This window comes from Pseudophryne corroboree, chromosome 2, assembly GCF_028390025.1.
Source record: "Pseudophryne corroboree isolate aPseCor3 chromosome 2, aPseCor3.hap2, whole genome shotgun sequence".
Taxonomy (NCBI): domain Eukaryota; kingdom Metazoa; phylum Chordata; class Amphibia; order Anura; family Myobatrachidae; genus Pseudophryne; species Pseudophryne corroboree.
The window spans coordinates 744,213,670-744,235,216 of NC_086445.1; the positions used below are offsets into that span (position 1 = coordinate 744,213,670).

At 49.0% G+C, this 21,547-nt stretch overlaps 1 non-coding gene across 1 annotated transcript; it reads right to left on the reverse strand.

Moving 5' to 3' along the window:
* Positions 1-16,296: 16,296 nt before the first annotated feature.
* On the reverse strand, positions 16,297-16,415 carry LOC135052227 (5S ribosomal RNA). Its single transcript, XR_010242223.1, has one exon. It is a non-coding gene; the product is annotated as a 5S ribosomal RNA (ribosomal RNA).
* Positions 16,416-21,547: the final 5,132 nt, after the last annotated feature.

Sequence of the window (21,547 nt, forward strand, 5' to 3'; positions counted from 1 at the left end):
GCCCGGACGAGCGTACACAATAAGGAAGGATTTTGAATACCGGGTAAGACTCATGCCAGCCACACCAATCACACCGTACAACCTGTGATCTGAACCCAGTTAACAGCATGATAACAGCGGAGCCTCTGAAAAGATGGCTCACAACAACAAAAACCCGATTTTTGTAACAGCAACTATGTACAAGTATTGCAGACAATCCGCACTTGGGATGGGCGCCCAGCATCCACTACGGACTACGAGAAATAGAATTATCGGTAAGTAAATTCTTATTTTCTCTGACGTCCTAGTGGATGCTGGGAACTCCGTAAGGACCATGGGGATTATACCAAAGCTCCCAAACGGGCGGGAGAGTGCGGATGACTCTGCAGCACCGAATGAGAGAACTCCAGGTCCTCCTCAGCCAGGGTATCAAATTTGTAGAATTTAGCAAACGTGTTTGCCCCTGACCAAGTAGCTGCTCGGCAAAGTTGTAAAGCCGAGACCCCTCGGGCAGCCGCCCAAGATGAGCCCACCTTCCTTGTGGAATGGGCTTTTACAGATTTAGGCTGTGGCAGGCCTGCCACAGAATGTGCAAGCTGAATTGTACTGCAAATCCAACGAGCAATAGTCTGCTTAGAAGCAGGAGCACCCAGCTTGTTGGGTGCATACAGGATAAACAGCGAGTCAGATTTTCTGACTCCAGCCGTCCTGGAAACATATTTTCAGGGCCCTGACTACATCCAGCAACTTGGAGTCCTCCAAGTCCCTAGTAGCCGCAGGTACCACAATAGGCTGGTTCAGGTGAGACGCTGAAACAACCTTAGGGAGAAATTGAGGACGAGTCCTCAATTCTGCCCTGTCCGTATGAAAAATTAGGTAAGGGCTTTTATAGGATAAAGCCGCCAATTCTGACACACGCCTGGCCGAAGCCAGGGCCAACAGCATTACCACTTTTCATGTGAGATATTTTAAGTCCACAGTGGTGAGTGGTTCAAACCAATGTGATTTTAGGAACCCCAAAACTACATTGAGATCCCAAGGTGCCACTGGAGGCACAAAAGGAGGCTGTATATGCAGTACCCCCTTGACAAACGTCTGAACTTCAGGAACTGAAGCCAGTTCTTTCTGGAAGAAAATCGACAGGGCCGAAATTTGAACCTTAATGGACCCTAATTTTAGGCCCATAGACAGTCCTGTTTGCAGGAAATGCAGGAAACTACCCAGTTGAAATTCCTCTGTAAGGGCCTTCCTGGCCTCGCACCACGCAACATATTTACGCCAAATACGGTGATAATGTTGTGCGGTTTAGGCGGGACGCCATCATGTCCACCTGTGGCCGTTCCCACCGATTTACAATCTGCTCGAAGACTTCTTGATGAAGTCCCCACTCTCCCGGGTGGAGGTCGTGCCTGCTGAGGAAGTCTGCTTCCCAGTTGTCCACTCCCGGAATGAACACCGCTGACAGTGCTTGCACGTGATTCTCCGCTCAACGCAGAATCCTTGTGGCTTCCGCCATGGCCACCCTGCTTCTTGTGCCGCCCTGGCGGTTTACATGGGCGACCGCCGTGATGTCTGACTGAATCAGCACTGGTTGGTCTCGAAGCAGGGGCTCCGCTTGACTCAGGGCATTGTATATGGCCCTTAATTCCAGTATGTTTATGTGCAGACAAGTCTCCTGACTTGACCACAGGCCCTGGAAGTTTCTTCCTTGAGTGACTGCCCCCCACCCGCGGAGGCTTGCATCCGTGGTCACCAGGACCCAGTCCTGTATGCCGAACCTGCGCCCCTGAAGATGAGCACTCTGCAGCCACCACAGAAGAGACACCCTGGCCCTCGGGGACAGGGTGATCAGCCGATGCATCTGAAGATGCTATCCGGACCACTTGTCCAACAGATCCCACTGAAAGATCCTGGCATGGAACCTGCCGAAAGGAATGGCTTCGTATGACGCCACCATCTTTCCCAGTACTCGCGTGCAGTGGTGCACCGATACCAGTTTTGGTTTCAGGAGGTCTCTGACCAGAGTCACTAACTCCTGAGCCTTTTCCTCCAGGAGAAACACCTTCTTCTGTTCTGTGTCCAGAATCATACCCAGGAAGGGCAGACGCGTCGTAGGACACAGCTGCGACTTTGGAATATTCAGAATCCAGCCGTGCCGTAGCAACACTTCCTGAGAGTATGCTACGCTGATCAATAACTGTTCCCTGGACCTCGCCTTTATGAGGAGATCGTCCAAGTACGGGATAACTAACTCCTTGCTTCCGAAGGAGTACCATCATTTCCGCCATTACCTTGGTAAAAACTCTCGGTGCAGTGGACAGACCAAACGGCAACGTCTGGAATTGGAAATGACAGTTCTGTACCACCAACCTGAGGTACTCCTGGTGAAGTGGATAAATGGGGACATGCAAGTACGCATCCTTGATGTCCAGAGATACCATAAAATCCCCCTCTTCCAGGCTCGCAATGACCGCTCTGAGCGATTCCATTTTGAACTTGAACTTTTTCATGTAAATGTTCAAGGATTTTAAATTTAGAATGGGTCTTACCGAACCGTCTGGTTTCGGTACCACGAACAGTGTGGAATAGTAACCCTTTCCCTGCTGAAGGGGGGGTACCAGTATTATCACTTGCTGGAGGTACAGCTTGTGAATTGCCGCCAGGACTACCTCCCTCTCCGTGGGAGAAGCTGGCAAGGCAGATTTTAGGTAACGGTGAGGGGGGGTCACCTCGAACTCCAGCTTGTATCCCTGCGATACAATCTGTATAGCCCAAGGATCCACCTGTGAGCGAACCCACTGATTGCTGAAGTGTCGGATACGCGCCCCCACCGCTCCTGGCTCCGCCTGTGGAGCCCCAGCGTCATGCGGTGGAATTAGTGGAAGCCGGGGAGGACTTTTGTTCCTGGGAACAGGCTGCATGGTGCAGCTTCTTTCCTCTACCCCTGCCTCTAGCAAGAAAGGACGTCCCTCTGACTTTCTTGCTTTTTTGAGAACGAAAGGACTGCATTTGGTAATACGGTGCTTTCTTAGGCTGTGAGGAAAACTGTGGCAAGAAAGCTGACTTTCCAGCTGTTGCTGTGGATACGAGGTCCGAGAGATCGTCCCCAAACAACTCCTCACCCTTATAAGGCAAAACCTCCATGTGTTTTTTAGAGTCGGCATCCCCTGTCCATTGCAGAGTCCATAAGACCCGCCTGGCAGAAATGGACATTGCATTTATTCTAGAGCCCAGCAGGCAAATGTCCCTCTGGGCATCCCGCATATACAAGACGTAGTCTTTAATATGGCCATGGGTTAGCAATACGGTATCCCTGTCCAGGGTATCTAACCCCTCCGACAGAGTATCTGTCCATGCTGCTACAGCACTGCACATCCAGGCTGAATAGCCGGTCTCAGTAGAGTACCAGAGTGTGTATACACTGACTTCAGGATACCCTCCTGCTTCCTATCAGCAGGCTCTTTTAAGGCGGCCGTATCCTGAGACGGCAAGGCCACCCTCTTAGATAAGCGCGTCAGGGCCTTGTCTACCCTAGGGGAGGATTCCCAACGTAACCTATCCGTTGGCGGGAAAGGGTACGCCATTAGTATTCTTTTGGTAATCACCACTTTCTTATCAGGGGAAGACCACGCTTCTTCACATAACTCATTTAATTCATGTGACGGGGGAAAAGTCACTGGCTGCTTTTTCTCCCCAAACATATTTACCCTCTTTTCAGGGACAGGGTCAACCTCTGAAATGTGTAATACATTTTTCATTGCAATAATCATGTATCGGATGGCCTTGGTCATTTTAGGCTGTAATTGTGCCTCAACATCGTCGACACTGGAGTCGGACTCCGTGTCGGCATCCGTGTCAACCAACTGAGATAGTGGGCTTTTTCAAGACCCTGCCGGCCTCTGAGGCGCCTGGGCAGGCCCGGGTTGAGAGCCCGGCTGTCCCCCGGCAGCAACATCAAACCTTTTGTGTAATGAGTTTACATTGTCATTTAAGACCTTCCACATATCCATCCAATCAGGAGTCTGCACAGACGGCGGCGGCACCACATTTATCTGCACTTGCTCCGCCTACACGTAACCCTCCTCATCAAACATGTCGACACAGCCGTACCGACACAGCACACACACAGGGAATGCTCAGACTGAGGACAGGACCCCACAAGGTCTTTGGGAGACAGAGAAAGTATGCCAGCACACACCACAGCGCTATATAACACAGGGATATACACCACAAGAAGTGATTTCCCAATAGCTGCTTAATAAACACCTTTTGTGCCTAAATTTATGTGCACCCCCTCTCTTTTTACCCTTCCAGCTTCCAGGAGACTGCAGGGGAGAGCCTGGGGAGCTTCCTTCCAGCGGAGCTGTGAAGAAAAATGGCGCTGGTGTGCTGAGGAAGAAGGCCCCGCCCCCTCAGCGGCGGGCTTCTCCCGCTGTCTGTGACAGGAAAATGGCGGGGGATTTTTCACATATACAGTACCAGACTGTATTATGTGTAGATTTATGCCAAAGGTACTCTAATTGCTGCCCAGGGCGCGCCGCCCCCCCCCCCCCCCAGCGCCCTGCACCCTACAGCTGCGGTGCTGTGCGCTACCTTAAATGAAGACAGGAGCCTTCCAGCTTATGATCTTCTGGCTCTGCGAGGGGGACGGCGGCGCGGCTCCGGGAACGGACGTTCGAGGACAGCTGCCTGTGTTCGAACCCTCTGGAGCTAATGGTGTCCAGTAGCCTTAGAAGCGCAACCTAGCTGTGATCAGGTACGTTTGCTTCTCTCCCCTCGGTCCCACGTAGCAGTGAGTCTCTTGCCAGCAGAAGCTCACTGAAAATAAAAAACCTAACAAATACAGGAGAGCCCACTTGGAGCACCCAGCTCTGGCCGGGCACAGATTCTAACTGAGGTCTGGAGGAGGGGCATAGAGGGAGGAGCCAGTGCACACCAGATAGTACCTAATCTTTCTTTTAGAGTGCCCAATCTCCTGCGGAGCCCGTCTATTCCCCATGGTCCTTACGGAGTCCCCAGCATCCACTAGGACGTCAGAGAAAAATCATGTCGTCGGATGTAACAGCGCTATTGAATAGCCCCAGGAGCTGATTCCCGGCACTATTCAACTCACTTAGAATTTAATCGAGACCTTTGCTCTTTAGACAACAAGGATGATTACAAAATATGACTAACACAGAAACTGCTTCTATCATATTACCATACATCAAAGCACCCACTATTAGCCTGGTATGTCCAACCGCTCATGGAGAAGTAAAGCCACTGGCAAAGATGCAGGTGACTGGGCCAGACAATAAAGTGGCTCAGCCCATACATAACAAAAGTGGTTTCCATGCACTGGATCAACCAACATGGAACTGTACATGTCAACAGGATATCACACTGCATTGAGCCACTGACAGCACAATTTCTACACATAGGACAAAAATTATATAAATGGTAAGTAAACACTAACCATATTCTGCAAAGCAACCTTTTAAATAAGGGTCTGTCAGATATTCAATACCAAGGACAGTTACCACTACGCTGTAATCTGCTCATATACCGCCAAACTATTCAATATATATTTTCAATGAAATTTTTATCCATGATTTTGATATTTTTTCAACAATTTCTTACTAATTTGTCATATTATGCATATTACTGAAATAGTACCAGAGATGTATTGTTACAATGATATTGAACCACACCACAAATTGTTTAAAGTTAAATTCAGTTGTCTATTATGTCCTCTTTGCAAATGCAAGTCAATATAGGCGAGTGGGGATCCGGTCTCTAGGTCGACAGTAACTAGGTCAACAGGGTGTCTAGGTCAAAAGGTCGACATGAGTTTTTCACTTTTTTTTTTTTTTTTAAACATTACGATCCATGCGGACTACGATTGGGAATAGTAACCTTGCCCGAAGCATGGCGATCGAAGCGAACCATGCGAGGGGACACAGTGCACTAATTGGGGTTCCCGGACACTGTACGGAGAAAACATCAAAAAACTCATGTCGACCTTGTTACCCGTCGACCTAGACCCTGTTGACCTAGCAACCTTGTCGACCAATAGTGGTCGACATAGACACTTCTGACCTTCCATACCACACCCAGCGTGTGGAAATTGTTGACTTAAAATAAGATCTGGTACGATTAAAATAAGAATTTACTTACCGATAATTCTATTTCTCGGAGTCCGTAGTGGATGCTGGGGTTCCTGAAAGGACCATGGGGAATAGCGGCTCCGCAGGAGACAGGGCACAAAAAAGTAAAGCTTTACTAGGTCAGGTGGTGTGCACTGGCCCCTCCCCCTATGACCCTCCTCCAGACTCCAGTTAGGTACTGTGCCCGGACGAGCATACACAATAAGGGAGGCATTTTGAATCCCGGGTAAGACTCATACCAGCCACACCAATCACACCGTACAACTTGTGATCTAAACCCAGTTAACAGTATGACAACCGAAAGGGCCTCTTAAAGATGGCTCCTTAACAATAACCCGAATTAGTTAACAATAACTATGTACAAGTATTGCAGATAATCCGCACTTGGGATGGGCGCCCAGCATCCACTACGGACTCCGAGAAATAGAATTATCGGTAAGTAAATTCTTATTTTCTCTATCGTCCTAAGTGGATGCTGGGGTTCCTGAAAGGACCATGGGGATTATACCAAAGCTCCCAAACGGGCGGGAGAGTGCGGATGACTCTGCAGCACCGAATGAGAGAACTCCAGGTCCTCCTTTGCCAGGGTATCAAATTTGTAAAATTTTACAAACGTGTTCTCCCCCGACCACGTAGCTGCTCGGCAGAGTTGTAATGCCGAGACCCCTCGGGCAGCCGCCCAAGATGAGCCCACCTTCCTTGTGGAGTGGGCTTTTACAGTTTTAGGCTGTGGCAGGCCTGCCACAGAATGTGCAAGTTGAATTGTGTTACAAATCCAACGAGCAATCGACTGCTTAGAAGCAGGTGCGCCCAACTTGTTGGGTGCATACAATATAAACAGCGAGTCAGATTTTCTGACTCCAGCCGTCCTTGCAATGTATATTTTTAAGGCTCTGACAACGTCCAACAACTTGGAGTCCTCCAAGTCGCTAGTGGCCGCAGGCACCACAATAGGTTGGTTCAGATGAAATGCTGATACCACTTTAGGGAGAAAATGCGGACGAGTCCGCAGTTCTGCCCTATCCGAATGGAAGATTAGATAAGGACTTTTATAAGATAAAGCCGCCAATTCAGATACTCTCCTGGCAGAGGCCAGGGCTAGTAACATAGTCACTTTCAATGTGAGATATTTCAAATCCACCTTTTTCAATGGTTCAAACCAATGGGATTTGAGGAAATCTAAAACTACATTTAGATCCCACGGTGCCACCGGAGGCACCACAGGAGGCTGTATATGCAGTACTCCCTTGACAAAAGTCTGGACCTCAGGGACAGAGGCCAATTCTTTTTGGAAGAATATTGACAGGGCCGAAATTTGAACCTTAATGGATCCCAATTTGAGACCCATAGATAATCCTGATTGCAGGAAATGTAGGAAACGACCCAGTTGGAATTCCTCCGTCGGAACCCTCCGATCCTCGCACCACGCTACATATTTTCGCCAAATGCGGTGATAATGTTTCACGGTGACTTCCTTCCGTGCCTTAATCAAGGTAGGAATGACTTCTTCTGGAATGCCTTTCCCTTTTAGGATCTGGCGTTCAACCGCCATGCCGTCAAACGCAGCCGCGGTAAGTCTTGAAAAAGACAGGGACCCTGCTGTAGCAGGTCCCTTCTCAGATGTAGAGGCCACGGTTCGTCCGTGAGCATCTCTTGAAGTTCCGGATACCAAGTCCTTCTCGGCCAATCCGGAACCACTAGTATTGTTCTTACTCTTCTTTGCCGTATGATCTTCAATACCTTTGGTATGAGCGGCAGAGGAGGAAACACATACACTGACTGGTACACCCAAGGAGTTACCAGTGCGTCCACAGCTATTGCCTGTGGATCTCTTGACCTGGCGCAATATTTGTCCAGTTTCTTGTTGAGGCGAGACGCCATCATGTCTACAATTGGTCTTTCCCAACGGTCTATTAACATGTTGAAGACTTCTGGATGTAGACCCCACTCTCCCGGATGAAGATCGTGTCTGCTGAGGAAGTCTGCTTCCCAGTTGTCCACGCCCGGGATGAACACTGCTGACAGTGCTATCACGTGATTCTCCGCCCAGCGAAGAATCTTGGCAGCTTCTGCCATTGCACTCCTGCTTCTTGTGCCGCCCTGCCTGTTTACATGGGCGACCGCCGTGATGTTGTCCGACTGAATCAACACCGGCTTTCCTTGCAGGAGAAGTTCCGCCTGGCTTAGAGCATTGTAGATTGCTCTTAGTTCCAGAATGTTTATGTGAAGAGACTTTTCCAGACTCGTCCATACTCCCTGGAAGTTTCTTCCTTGTGTGACTGCTCCCCAGCCTCTCAGGCTGGCGTCCGTGGTCACCAGGATCCAATCCTGAATGCCGAATCTGCGGCCTTCTAATAGGTGAGCCTTCTGCAACCACCACAGAAGTGACACCCTTGTCTTTGGTGACAGGGTTATTCGCAGGTGCATCTGCAGATGCGACCCTGACCATTTGTCCAACAGATCCCTTTGGAATATTCTTGCATGGAATCTGCCGAATGGAATTGCTTCGTAAGAAGCCACCATTTTTCCCAGGACTCTTGTGCATTGATGTACTGACACTTTTCCTGGTTTTAGGAGGTTCCTGACCAGATCGGATAACTCCTTGGCTTTTTCCTCTGGAAGGAAAACCTTTTTCTGAACCGTGTCCAGAATCATTCCTAGGAACAGCAGACGAGTTGTCGGGATTAAATGGGATTTTGGAATATTCAGAATCCACCCGTGTTGTCTTAGCACCTCTTGAGATAGTGCTAAAGCTGTCTCCAGCTGTTCTCTGGACCTTGCCCTTATTAGGAGATCGTCCAAGTATGGGATAACTAATACGCCTTTTCTTCGAAGAAGAATCATCATCTCGGCCATTACCTTGGTAAAGACCCGAGGCGCCGTGGACAATCCGAACGGCAGCGTCTGAAACTGATAGTGACAGTTTTGAACAATGAACCTGAGGTACCCCTGGTGTGCGGGGTAAATCGGAACGTGTAGATACGCATCCTTGATGTCCAAGGATACCATAAAGTCCCCTTCTGTTGTAATAGGGGTACTTTGACTATCACCTGCTGAGCGTACAGCTTGTGAATGGCTTCCAACACCCTCTCCCTTTCGGAAGAGACGGTTGGTAAGGCAGACTTCAGGAAACGATGAGGAGGATCCGTCTCTAATTCCAACCTGTACCCCTGAGATATTATCTGCAGGATCCAGGGGTCTACCTGCGAGTGAGCCCACTGCGCGCTGTAATTTTTGAGACGGCCCCCCACTGTCCCCGAGTCCGCTTGAGAGGCCCCAGCGTCATGCTGAGGTTTTTGCAGGAGCCGGGGAGGGCTTCTGTTCCTGGGAAGGAGCTGCCTGTTGGTGTCTCTTCCCTCTTCCTCTGCCTCGTGGCAGGTACGACAAGCCCTTTGCTCTCTTATTTTTGTAGGAGCGAAAAGGCTGCGGTTGAAAGGTCGGTGCCTTTCTCTGTTGGGGAGTGACTTGAGGTAAAAAAGTGGATTTCCCGGCAGTAGCCGTGGCCACCAAGTCTGATAGACCAACTCCAAATAACTCCTCCCCTTTATACGGCAAAACCTCCATGTGACGTTTTGAATCCGCATCGCCTGTCCACTGTCGTGTCCATAAGGCTCTTCTGGCTGAAATGGACATAGCACTCACCCGAGATGCCAGTGTGCAAATATCCCTCTGTGCATCACGCATATAGATAAATGCATCCTTTATTTGTTCTAACGACAGTAAAACATTGTCCCTATCTAGGGTATCAATATTTTCAATCAGGGATTCTGACCAAACTACTCCAGCACTGCACATCCAGGCAGTTGCTATAGCTGGTCGTAGTATAACACCTGCATGTGTGTATATATTCTTTTGAATAACTTCCATCTTTCTATCTGATGGATCCTTAAGTGCGGCCGTCTCAGGAGAGGGTAACGCCACTTGTTTGGATAAGCGTGTGAGCGCCTTGTCCACCTTAGGGGGTGTTTCCCAGCGCGCCCTAACCTCTGGCGGGAAAGGGTATAATGCCAATAACTTTTTTGAAATTATCAACTTTTTATCAGGAGCAACCCACGCTTCATCACACACGTCATTTAATTCTTCTGATTCAGGAAAAACTGTTTGTAGTTTTTTCACACCATACATAATACCCTGTTTTACGGTATCTGTAGTATCAGCTAAATGTAACGTCTCCTTCATTGCCAAAATCATATAACGTGTGGCCCTACTGGAAAATACGTTTGAATTTCTACCGTCGTCACTGGAATCAGTGCCCGTGTCTGGGTCTGTGTCGACCGACTGAGGCAAAGGGCGTTTTACAGCCCCTGACGGTGTTTGAGGCGCCTGGACAGGCATTAATTGATTGTCCGGCCGCCTCATGTCCTCAACTGACTGTTTAAGGGAAGATAAACCATCACGTAATTCCACAAATAAAGGCATCCATTCTGGTGTCGACCCCCTGGGGGGTGACATCTGCATATTTGGCAATTGCTCCGCCTCCACACCAATATCGTCCTCATACATGTCGACACCACGTACCGACACACACCGCAAACTCACAGGGAATGCTCTAATGAAGACAGGACCCACTAGCCCTTTTGGGGAGACAGAGGGAGAGTCTGCCAGCACACACCACAAAGCGCTATATATACAAGGGATATCCTTATATTAAGTGCTCCCTTATAGCTGCTTTAATATATATATATATAGCCATTAATGTGCCCCCCCTCTCTGTTTTACCCTGTTTCTGTAGTGCAGTGCAGGGGAGAGACCTGGGAGCCGTTCTGACCAGCGGAGCTGTGACAGAAAATGGCGCCGTGTGCTGAGGAGATAGGCCCCGCCCCTTTTTCGGCGGGTTCTTCTCCCGCTATTTTTCCAGTCAGGCAGGGGTTAAATATCTCCATATAGCCCCTATGGGCTATATGTGAGGTATTTTTAGCCTTGTATAAGGTTTATATTTGCCTCTCAGAGCGCCCCCCCCCAGCGCTCTGCACCCTCAGTGACTGCCCAGTGAAGTGTGCTGAGAGGAAAATGGCGCACAGCTGCAGTGCTGTGCGCTACCTTATGAAGACTGAGGAGTCTTCAGCCGCCGGTTTCCGGACCTCTTCACGCTTCAGCATCTGCAAGGGGGTCGGCGGCGCGGCTCCGGGACCGGACTCCACGGCTGGGCCTGTGTTCGATCCCTCTGGAGCTAATGGTGTCCAGTAGCCAAGCAGCAAATCCACTCTGCATGCAGGTGAGTTTACTACTTTCCCCCTAAGTCCCACGTTGCAGTGATCCTGTTGCCAGCAGGACTCACTGTAAAGAAAAAAACCTAAACTAAACTTTCTCTAAGCAGCTCTTTAGGAGAGCCACCTAGATTGCACCCTTCTCGTTCGGGCACAAAATCTAACTGGAGTCTGGAGGAGGGTCATAGGGGGAGGGGCCAGTGCACACCACCTGACCTAGTAAAGCTTTACTTTTTTGTGCCCTGTCTCCTGCGGAGCCGCTATTCCCCATGGTCCTTTCAGGAACCCCAGCATCCACTTAGGACGATAGAGAAATGAATAGTAAAAATGATCACCTGGGGGTGGCAAGCAGAAATGTGTGAAAAGTGACCCATTTGGGCGCACAGATGGCACTTTTCGCAATCGCGCCTAGCACTATGGTCATGTTTAGTTGCTTTATGCAGCTAAACCTGACCTCTATGAGCGAAAAAGACAACTGAATATCATCCCCGCGATCTCCCAGCTAAAGACGGGAGATCGGGCATGATAATCAATTGAATATCGGCCTTTGTATGTATACTATACTGGTTTAGACCACAAATGACTACCAAGTGATAGACAGCAACACGTTTCTCTTGCTGCAACCATACAGTAAGAGGTAGGCAAGGAATAGGAGCATTGTAATTACACCAAAATTTCAATTCAAAATAGCTATGGCAATTATAAACTGCTCTTCTGTTGTCCAGTGAAGGCCAAGCCAGGAATCATGGTACCATGTCAATATGCTAGCCACAAGAAGTCACTGCTAAAACCAGAACTGCCTCACCAGAGAGCCCAGGCACGAGGCAACGGCACTTATCCATAATGGATTTCCTAAATACATACCCGAACGCTGCGGTGATACCACCTGGTCAGGTAACACACTCCTGGTGGTCGTATCAAATATCAGGATTTTGGTACTTACCGATAAATCCCTTTCTCCGATTCCACAGGGGCCACTGGAGTGTAGTTACAATGGGGAGATAGTAGGTGGTATTGGTAGCTGGCACTTTAAAAATTCTCACACTGTGGCTAGCTCCTCCCCTACTATCTCCCCTCCAAGCCAGTCTACGTTAAACTGTGCCCGAGGAGAGCTGTAATAAACAAACCGTAAGGTAGAGGAGGTTAACGACGCCCTGTAAACCAGGCGAACACAAACTAAACCTGGAACAGAACCTGACAAAAAACCAGGCTAGCCTGAACCCAACAAGCAGTCATATGGTGATCTGCAATCGTTAATCAAACAAAAATCAGGAGAAACAGCGCTGGGCGGGCGTCCAGTGGCCCCTGTGGAATCGGAGAAAGGGATTTATCGGTAAGTACCAAAATCCTGATTTCTCCTTCATCCACTAGGGGCCACTGGAGTGTAGTTACAATGGGGACGTCCCAGAGCTCCCAAAAAACGGGTGGGAAAGCGCTGAGAGTCCTGTAAAAACTGCTCGGCCAAACAGTGATGCAGAGGCCGTAAAAGTGTCAAACTTGTAGAATTTGACAAAACGAATGTCGGTTTGACCAAGTAGCCGCCTGACAAAATATTCATGGAGACCCCGCGGGCGGCTGCCCACGAAGGTCTTACAATGCGCGTAAAGCGCGCTGAATTGGAAAACGGAGGTTCCCTAGTAACCGCCAAGAAGACTGTCTGATGATCAGATGTATCCAACTGTCCAGCATATGCTGGGGCCCCGGCTATTTAGTACGGGAGCATCGTCCAGAGCAAAGAAGAAAAAACACTTCATCGAATAGCCTGAGACCTCTGTAGAGAGAGTTGACGAGCCCTGACAACATTCAGAGAGGATTGAAAACCACTAGTGTCAGATTTATATGAAAAATGGACCTCCCCTCTGGAAGAAACGACCGCTGAGGCCGAAGCCGAGCCCGGGGAGTTGCCAATAGAGTACTCCCTGAACAAGAGGCCGAACTTACGGCCGCTAGGCTAATCTCATTTGGAAGAAAAGCGAAAAAGGCAGAGACCTAAAATTCCGGTCAGTGTGGTTTGAAGCGCAGCGGAGCAAAAAACCTCCCAGAGAAACCAAAGATGAATGGTAACTGGAAGAAGGGGGAAAAACCCCCTTTTATCTTCATTATGTTCCATAAAGTTTTCCCAAAGTGGCAAAAGCGAGAAGAGGTAATAGACTTCTGAAATCGGAGCCCAGTAGGCCTAACCGAACTAGGGAACTCCTCCCTTCTGAGGTCTCGTGAACAGTCACACGGGTAACCGAAACCAGTGTAAAATTGAACAAGGAGAAAAAAAAAAAAGGAGCCTGTTGAAGTAGACAGTCCAGTCGAGGTAGGAGCCAAGGCTCCTCTACTGACAACAGGCGTATCTGTATCTTCAAGTCATGCGTGGCCCAACCAGCGCCACCGAGAGGACTAGCACGCATAATCCCCTCCTGTGTTACTGAACATGAAGTAGAAATAGAAAAGGAGGCAGGATAGAATAACCAGAAAACTCCCCGGAGCCCTGAGGGCCTCCACGGCTACTGCCGTCCGAGAGTAATAAAGGGTTAAAGAGTCAGTCAGAACGCCCTGAGGTCGATCCGAAATCTCCGCCCACAGCGGACCAGCTGACAAAACTCCGGGGCATGTTTCCTCACCCAGGAGTCTGACCTGGTGGCTTGATCTGGAAACAAGATTGTTGTCCCCCGTTCCGAGAGGAATGGAGGCGACCACTCATTACGTCGCAACTTGACTGAAGAAATAGAGTCTCTGGTGCCGAGGAATGAAAAAACCTCTGACGGACCGTGTTGAGAAACGTCTATGCGGAGCATAAATTGGATCTGTGTCGAATCAGAAGCTCGTGGATCCTCCGGATATTCAGAAGCCACCTAATGTACAGAGTGGGATAGTAGCAGTAAATTGTCCCATTAGGGAACCAACGTCACCCACTGCCCTTGAAAAAGAGTTATTCTGTTATCTTCCTAAACTCTGTGGGAGCGGAAGAGAGAAGAGTAAAGGACTTACAGTGAAAATGAGAATCCTGTTAAGGGGGAATCTGAGAAAAGCCTGTCCAACGGAAATCAGTAAACAGGCATCTCTGAAGACAAGGGACACGTAAAACTCCCTTTCTTGTTTAAACTAGCAATCACAGACTAAAAGGATTGTAAGGCCAGAATAGGCCTGTCCGAGCCACTTGGCTTCGGAACGTGAAAAGAAAACAAAGGCCTGAGAACTGTCCTAATTCAAATGATATGTGTAAAACAGGGATCAACACCCTTTGCGGTTAGAAACCTATGGAGCGCAGCCTGCAGTATGACTCTCTTGTCATCGTAAATCAGCCGACCCATGCCGAGGGACTCCTGAGACGGTTGTAACCGCCCAAGCCTTCTCCCATCGACCTGCGCCTACCCTGGGACCCTGCAGGTGTAATGGGTGTATAGGATGACATAAAATCAGACTGGACTGAGGATGTTGAACCTCTGCTTCAGCCTTTTTACCCTGAGAACCCCTGGCGACGAAGATATCACCCGTGTGGAGTCAAAAACCTGAAAGGGCACGAAAAAATCTAAAGGGAAGACCAGTAAAGGTCTGTCTTGGAGCTGGGGCAGTAGTAGGAGAAATCAAAGTGGACCTACCTCCATTGGTTCGAGAAATCCTGCAGAAAGTTCCTTCCCCAGAACCATCTGCCCCGTAGGATTTCATGTTTACTTGTCACTGTCGCAGCCCCAGAGGTCGTCGGGTTAAGACAGCCCAAGCGAAGATGCAGGGTCCGAGTCTGTAGACATGGAGACCTCCAAGGAACATAAAGCAGAATCGTGATTCTGACCTGTATCAAAGTATCAATTGATCCTGATGCGAAGCATCCTGTAACCTAGAGGACAATTGTTCCCCAACCTACCTGCTCCGGATACGGTAGAACCATGCTGCCGCATATGTCGATGGATCCCTGAGCAAGGTTGCCTCAGGAAAACGGCGGCTTGATGGACCGGCGATACACCGAGGTGTATACCCTAGAGAGGTTCTGATACCATCTCCTGCCATCTGCGGGGAAAAGATAGGAAAACAAACCTTGTTTGATACCTGATATTGTGTATTCGGGTGTCTGTCGGCCGCCTACCGGAGCCTGCCCAGCTCATCCGAAACTGAACCAGTCGCTGTCATTTTCGTCAATGGCGTGGAACCCTGATGGACTTGACGTGTCCTCCTCCTTTACCTGCAGTATCAGATGAACTGCTGTATTATGTACCTGTATATTCTGAGACACTGGTTCAGATCCACAGAAAACAGACATCAGTAATGCATGGAATGTTAGCAAAGTTTCTTTTTGGAAAGGTGTTTGGTCCCGCTGTGATTTGATCCTGTGACCTTGGAAACCAAAGTCCAAGGGCTTACCTGATGAGCTATTGTCTGGTTAATAGTGACATTACCTGCATCATTGATCAAACAGGGGTGTGCAGGTGCGTGGAGGGCGAAGCAGATGGCTCCGCCGCATATTTCACACCTAAGAGGGAATTCTTCGACTATCCCAGGAGAGACAAACGAAAGGAGAAAAGGTGGGTTAAATAAACAGAGCCCTACGTAAGGTCTGCACTATAATGTGTAGTGACCGATACGATTAAAATAAACTTTCTGGAGCAGCGGAGACCTGAACCAGCAACGCTGCGCTGTGGGACAGGAGTCTTAGCCCTAGGCTATAGGAGTTCTCCTTAAAGTTTTGTTTGGATTCAAACCCCTGTTCAGATACCCGCTACTAGCGTACTGAGCCGCAGCGCTATTTGTCTGATGCCTTACACGCTTTCCACAATTACAAATAGCATTAGTAACTAGTGACAACAAGGAATAATAAAGGGAAGGCAACACCCCGCCCTGTATTTAGTGTACCGCTAATTAAGGTGCACCAGATGTTTCTCTGAGGTTCCGCTGGCTTTTCAAAATGGTGACCAGCCTGTGAGAAAGATGGGGGAAAATGTTATGTGCAAGATGTTGTTATTAGAAAACATTGCGGAAGTAGCCTACAGCACCTGGTATTCCCAGGCGGTCTCCCATCCAAGTACTAACCGGGCCTGACCCTGCTTAGTTTCCGAGATCAGACGAGATCGGGCGTGTTCAGGGTGGTGTGGCCGTAGGCTTTTATCCCCTATATCTGGTATTTTATGGATTTATCTATATACATACCTACACGCACTTAAATATATATATCTATATATATACATGCACAAACATAACTATATATGTATATATACACACACACCGTAGGTAAATAAATACTGCACAGTAGATCCTTTTAATTATTATTGAGCTGAGTCCCAGCTACTGTAATAGAGCAGGTTCCCTGATTTGCAAGTAGGGAAATGCTGGGTATAGAGGACTCTACTGCAGGAGGAATGTATCTATATTTCAGCAGCCTGAAGTATCGAAAAGTTACAAATCCCAGAGCTGTTGCCTAGCGACGGGGAGACCTGGGAGCCCGCTGAGTAAAGCGGGTTAACTGTTAATATACCTGGGACTTTATTTGTATTTGTCTCTGAGTATGCAAGATTAGCCCACTGGGCTATAGGAGACACTGCAAATATGAAGCCAGGTCTGTGCAGGGAGGAAATGGCCGCCAGAGTGAAACTCCTCTGGGCTATGCGATAAAATCTATATAGTGGATAACTGGATTAGTGCTGAGCCACTCTGACTATATCACATTCTCCTCAGCACCATGTGCATTAAACTCACATAAATGCCTATTACACTATAACAGTGGCCGGGGAGCGGAGAATGCTGAGCCCGCTGTACAGAGCAGGAGTTAGCTCCGCCCCCCGGCTATGGCGCCTTATTGCAAAACTAAGCGGGAAGCGAGCTGTACCCTCCGCTGGGCCTGCGAGTCACCGCCGGGGAGCGCTGAGCGCTGAGCCCGCTATACAGCGCTAGTAGAGCCCTGTATCTGCTAGCCGCCGCCGGGGAGTGTTGCGCTGAACAGAGCGCGAGTCGCCGCCTGGGAGCAGGGAGCGCTGAGCTCGCTCTACAGAGCGGGACTTAGCTCCGCCCCCTCCGTACAAGGAGTGTCTGTGCGGGGGGTGCGGGGAGCTGGGGGAGCAGAGGGTTATCAGAATGACACACACCCGTTTTTCAGTCAGGGTTGTATAAACACATACTCAGCCTCCCCCAATCATCCTGTCTGTTTCTCCATGAGGAGGACAGGTAAGGATACAATAAAGTACATTACAGCCCCAGAGAGCCCTTCTGGAGTGGGTTGTACAACAATAAACAGATTGCTCTAAAAACATACATAGCCACCACAAATAAAGTATACTTCACTCACCACTGTGTTCTTGGTGGATCGGCCCCGACACACGCCGCACGCAGCGGCGTCCAGCCGGAATCTTCTGTGGTGGGGTGGTCCCGACACAAGCCGCACGCAGCGGTGTCCGACCATTTTTGATACTCACCGCTGCCATGCTGCCGGAATCTTCTGCTGGATGGAGTGGCCGCGACACGCGCCGCACGCAGCGGTGTCCGCCAACTCAGGAGAGCTCAGTGTCTCCCTCAGCCGGGGCCCATCCCTAGCCGCACGCAGCTGCGATGGGACCCCGCCGGCAGCTCCCACGGTGCAGACTGGCAGTGGCAGAGCTGCCAGTCTGTGAGTGTGTGTAAGAAAAATAAAATAATAAAGAAAAAGGAAGAAAATTCTTCAGCTAAACCCAAGTGAACCAGCTACCTCGGGCACTTAACTAAGACTGGCTTGGAGGGGAGATAGTAGGGGAGGAGCTAGCCACAGTGTGAGAATTTTTAAAGTGCCAGCTACCAATACCACCTACTATCTCCCCATTGTAACTACACTCCAGTGGCCCCTAGTGGATGAAGGAGAAACATTAGTGCCAGTTAAGCGGATAACGTATGTTGTAACATTTATGTACAGAGCCGAAACTAGGGGGAGGCTAGGGGGGCACGCGACCTGGGCGCGGAAAAGGAGAGGGCGCCGGCGCGAGGCAGTAATCGGAACAAGCAGTGCAGGACGGCGCAGGGTTGAAGAGGCGCCGTCCCGCTCCGCTGCACCAGGACGCTTCCGTAGCGTAGAGGCTAGTAAGAGCTGCTTCCTGATAAGAAACACAGCCGTCGCTTCTGCCAGCGCGGTGTGTGTGACTGTGACAGCGCGCTTCGGAAATGGAGAGGAGGGGGCCCTGACTGACACAGCAGATCAGCACTAAAAGTAGGTAGGGAGAGGCGGGCAGCTATATATGTACAATATGTGTGTGTGCAGTGTACTTTAACCTAATGTGTGTGAGCAGTGTAAGTGTGTGTGTGTGTGTGTGTGTGTGTGTGTGTGTGTGTGTGTAAGCAGTGCAGTGTAACCCTGTGTGTATGTGTGCTTGAACAGTTCAGTGTAACCCTGTATGTATGTGTGTTGGAGCAGTGCAGTGTAACCCTATGTGTGTGTGCATGTGTTGGAGCAGTGCAGTGTAACCCTGTGTGTGTATGTTGAAGCAGTGCAGTGTAACCCTGTGTGTATGTGTGTTGAAGCAGTGAAGTGTAACCCTGTGTGTGCTGGAGCAGTTCAGTGTAACCCTGTGTGTATGTGTGTTGGAGTAGTGCAGTGTAACCCTGTGTGTATGTGTGTTGGAGCAGTGCTGTGTAACCCTGTATGTGTGTATGTGTGTTGGAGCAGTGCAGTGTAACCCTATGTGTGTGTGCATGTGTTGGAGCAGTGCAATGTAACCATGTGTGTGTATGTTGAAGCAGTGCAGTGTAACCCTGTGTGTATGTGTGTTGGAGCAGTGAAGTGTAACCCTGTGTGTGTATGTTGAAGCAGTGCAGTGTAACCGTGTGTGTGTGTGTGTGTGTGTGTGTGTGTGTGTGTGTGTGTGTGTGTTGGAGCAGTGAAGTGTAACCCTGTGTGTGAGTATGTGTGCTGGAGCAGTTCAGTGTAACCCTGTGTGTATGTGTGCATGTGTTGGAGCAGTGCAATGTAAGTGTGTGTGTGTGTGTGTGTGTGTGTGTGTGTGTGTGTGTGTGTGTGTGTGCATTTGCTGGGGCAGTTCAGTGTTACCCAGTGTGTGTCTGCTGGAGCAGTGCAGTGTTACCCAGTGTGTGTCTGCTGGAGCAGTGCAGTGTAACCCTGTGTGTGTACTGGAGCAGTGAAGAGTGTGTGTGTGTGTGTGTGTGTGTGTGTGTGTGTGTGTGTGTGTGTGTGTGTGTGTGTGCTGGAGCAGTTGTGTTACCCAGTGTGTGTCTGCTGGAGCAGTGCAGTGTAACCCTGTGTGTGTACTGGAGCAGTGAAGTGTAACCGTGTGTGTGTGTGTGTTGGAGCAGTGCAGTGTAACCCTGTGTGTATGTGTGTTGGACCAGTGCAGTGTAACCCTTTGTGTATGTGCATGTGTTGGAGCAGTCCAGTGTAGCTGTGTGTGCTGGAGCAGTGCAGTGTAACCCTGTGTGTGTACTGGAGCAGTGAAGTGTAACCGTGTGTGTATGTGTGTTGGAGCAGTGCAGTGTAACCCTGTGTGTATGTGTGTTGGACCAGTGCAGTGTAACCCTTTGTGTATGTGCATGTGTTGGAGCAGTCCAAGCTGTGTGTGCTGGAGCAGTGCAGTGTAACCCTGTGTGTGTACTGGAGCAGTGAAGTGTAACCGTGTGTGTATGTGTGTTGGAGCAGTGCAGTGTAACCCTGTGTGTATGTGTGTTGGACCAGTGCAGTGTAACCCTTTGTGTATGTGCATGTGTTGGAGCAGTCCAGTGTAGCTGTGTGTGTGTGTGCTGGAGCAGTGCAGTGTAACCCTGCGTGTGTGTACTGGAGCAGTGCAGCGTAACCCGGTGTTGTGTGTGTATGCTGGAGTACCCGGGGTGCGTACATCATTTGTATGTATAGGAAGGGTGTAATTAATCACAGTATATTGGGGTATGTGTATATACAGGGGCACGTATATATGTTAATTTTGGCAGTATGTGTATATTCAGGGGCTGATTATTGATGGTGTGTACATGTATGGGAGGATGTATTTCTGTATAACAGGGGGGGGGGGGGGGGGGGCGCCAAATGACTGTCTTGCCCCGGGTGACAGAAACCCTGGTTTCGGCCCTGTTATGTATTATATGCTTGTTATATCAATATCTATGCACACATACACAAAACAAAAGCCAAGCTACAAGGCGTAGATGAGCTTAATAGCAATTAATCCACAAAACTAAAAAAAAAAAAAAAATACAAATAAGAAAATACATACAGCAAGCTCTCTGCTGAAAACATACAGAAAACAGCTCCAGATGTACTATACATGTTTGTGCTAAAAATGGCATCACACTAATAAAAAAATTAAAACTATTGTTACACAATTCATAATAAAGTTTACATTATTACTGTTTAAGATTGCACCCTAAGCCATGTCCTGGCTACCCGCTACATATTATTGCTGGTCCAGACACAACAGTCTCCTTACCAGGATAAAAATATATGGGACAAAGCACTTATATGAAGCAGTGAAAACAGAGTAAGAGACCTGTGGAAAAGTTGACCATGGCAACCAAACATCTCCCTTACAATTTATAGATTGTACTCGATAAAGGCTTCCTTCAAAGCTGATTGGTTGCCATTGGCAACTTCTCCTCCGGCCCTTTTCATTACTTCATGAATAGACCCCGAACTATTAATTTGGATATCATATCACTGGAGTAGGACTTGTATCACTAGCTTCCCCTCTTTGGCAGCAGCAGAACCAGCAGGACAGTATGCAGCGCAGGCAGAGACATAGTAATATCATGTTTCACGAATTACAGACAGAGCTCACTGACAAGAGGAGAGGAGGGTGGAGAGAGCTGTGACACAGGGATCCCAGCATCTACACAATTATACAACCGCCACCTTCCATACAGCCCCCCTGGTCTTAAGTGCCCTGGGCACCCCAAGGCTTAATCAGGTCCTGCTGCAGTGGGTAACGTGTGCGCTGTTACTGTAAGGGGTGGGTAGGGATGGACATTGATGGTCGATGTTCCTGAACCATCGATGTTTTTGTTTCGATGGCAGTGTTTTTCGCATTTAATGGTGCCCTCCCGATGTTTTTAACCATTGAATGATAGTCATTCCATGATCTTCCGATGGTGGCTTGTTTTTTCTAATTCCCAATAGCTATGCCTCTCCTTGCTGCTGTGTCTGTATCGAGGAAACTTCCTAAGTTCGTTGGAGGCTGTCTGACACACTGTTTCAGACATGAGCCCGCTCATCCAGTCCCCTCACTAGGCTGCTGCTTAGCAACAGGGCCCACTGCTAGCTCTCATTGGCTCTCA